The following is a 2,500-nucleotide window of genomic DNA, read 5'->3' as shown; positions in this document are numbered from 1 at the left end:
CGCTCCGCGCGGACCGCCTCAGCCCTCTCGCAACTCGGCAACCGTCGCTGGAGCCCGCCGCCGGCTCCGCGGCTCCGCGCTTCCCGGCACCGGGGACACGCTCCGCGCGGACCGCCTCAGCCCTCTCGCAACTCGGCAACCGTCGCTGGAGCCCGCCGCCGGCTCCGCGGCTCCGCGCTTCCCGGCACCGGGGACACGCTCCGCGCGGACCGCCTCAGCCCTCTCGCAACTCGGCAACCGTCGCTGGAGCCCGCCGCCGGCTCCGCGGCTCCGCGCTTCCCGGCACCGGGGACACGCTCCGCGCGGACCGCCTCAGCCCTCTCGCAACTCGGCAACCGTCGCTGGAGCCCGCCGCCGGCTCCGCGGCTCCGCGCTTCCCGGCACCGGGGACACGCTCGCCTGGCTGCCGAGGACGTGCCGGGAAACCGCCGTATCGAACGCGCCGAAAAAAACATTTTGTCAGAGAACCGGAGTCGGGACCGGGCCTTACCTGCCCTCGCAAGCCGCCCTAGGTCGCTCGCAGGCCGGCCACTTAGCGCTGGGGGCGCCCGGGAGTAGAGCTCCGGAACTCAGCGCTTGCTCACCCTCTGCCCTACAGTCGTACCGGTAAGTCAGGCGGCGCCGGAGAGCCGAAGAACAGCCGCCCCTCCTACCGGGGCGGGGCGCGGAAATGGCCGGCCTTTACGATGACGTAACTGGAGGCAGCGCAACAGAGCGACCCCTCTCGCCGCTCCACAGGAAGGCCAGGGAGAACAGGTCTACCGCTTACCACCCGGAAAAGGCGACAAGGGCACGCCGGAGACGAGTAGACCGGCCGGCCGCGGGCGGGGCGGCGACCTCGGCGCGGCCTCCCGGAGCCGGGTAGACCGGGCGGCCGCGGCCCGGAAGGCGGGCCCGCGGGCCGGGCGGCGACCTCGGCGCGGCCTCCCGGAGCCGGGTAGACCGGGCGGCCGCGGCCCGGAAGGCGGGCCCGCGGGCCGGGCGGCGACCTCGGCGCGGCCTCCCGGAGCCGGGTAGACCGGGCGGCCGCGGCCCGGAAGGCGGGCCCGCGGGCCGGGCGGCGACCTCGGCGCGGCCTCCCGGAGCCGGGTAGACCGGGCGGCCGCGGCCCGGAAGGCGGGCCCGCGGGCCGGGCGGCGACCTCGGCGCGGCCTCCCGGAGCCGGGTAGACCGGGCGGCCGCGGCCCGGAAGGCGGGCCCGCGGGCCGGGCGGCGACCTCGGCGCGGCCTCCCGGAGCCGGGTAGACCGGGCGGCCGCGGCCCGGAAGGCGGGCCCGCGGGCCGGGCGGCGACCTCGGCGCGGCCTCCCGGAGCCGGGTAGACCGGGCGGCCGCGGCCCGGAAGGCGGGCCCGCGGGCCGGGCGGCGACCTCGGCGCGGCCTCCCGGAGCCGGGTAGACCGGGCGGCCGCGGCCCGGAAGGCGGGCCCGCGGGCCGGGCGGCGACCTCGGCGCGGCCTCCCGGAGCCGGGTAGACCGGGCGGCCGCGGCCCGGAAGGCGGGCCCGCGGCCCGGAAGGCGACCTCGGCGCGGCCTCCCGGAGCCGGGTAGACCGGGCGGCCGCGGCCCGGAAGGCGGGCCCGCGGGCCGGGCGGCGACCTCGGCGCGGCCTCCCGGAGCCGGGTAGACCGGGCGGCCGCGGCCCGGAAGGCGGGCCCGCGGGCCGGGCGGCGACCTCGGCGCGGCCTCCCGGAGCCGGGTCGACCGGGCGGCCGCGGCCCGGAAGGCGGGCCCGCGGGCCGGGCGGCGACCTCGGCGCGGCCTCCCGGAGCCGGGTAGACCGGGCGGCCGCGGCCCGGAAGGCGGGCCCGCGGGCCGGGCGGCGACCTCGGCGCGGCCTCCCGGAGCCGGGTAGACCGGGCGGCCGCGGCCCGGAAGGCGGGCCCGCGGGCGGGGCGGCGACCTCGGCGCGGCCTCCCGGAGCCGGGTCGACCGGGCGGCCGCGGCCCGGAAGGCGGGCCCGCGGGCCGGGCGGCGACCTCGGCGCGGCCTCCCGGAGCCGGGTAGACCTACTCGCCCCTCCGAGACCCCCGCAGCCGGCAGACTCCCCTTTGCCGCGAAGGCGCCCTCCCCGGCCTGGGAGCGCTGGCCGGCGGCTGCCAAGATGGGCCGGCCGCTACCGGGCCAGCTCAGCCCCCCCCCCCCCCCCGCGCGGCGACCGGACCTCGCTGGGAGTCCTGCTGCGCTCGCTCCTTCGCAAGGTAGGAGTCCCGCGGCCCCGCGCTAAGGGGAGGGTGCTCGTGCGCGAATCTGCGCCGTTGTGGGCACGGTCTCTTTCTTTCTGTTTCTTTCTTTCTTCTCTGTTTGCCGGCGCTACCGCCCACCCGCCCCCCCCGGCCGCCGCCCAGGGACTCGCGGGCTTTTTCTCCGGGCGCTCGGGCAAGTAGATTCCACGCCCGCGCGCGCCACCCTTTTCCGCCGACATTTCTCCCCCCCCCCCCCCCACCGCGGCCGCCCCGCACGCCCCGCCGCACGGGGAAGGGCTTACCAGGCCGGCGACCT

Source organism: Apteryx mantelli, unplaced genomic scaffold (assembly GCF_036417845.1).
Source record: "Apteryx mantelli isolate bAptMan1 unplaced genomic scaffold, bAptMan1.hap1 HAP1_SCAFFOLD_63, whole genome shotgun sequence".
Lineage (NCBI taxonomy): Eukaryota > Metazoa > Chordata > Aves > Apterygiformes > Apterygidae > Apteryx > Apteryx mantelli.
Note: the sequence above shows the minus strand (reverse complement) of the source record.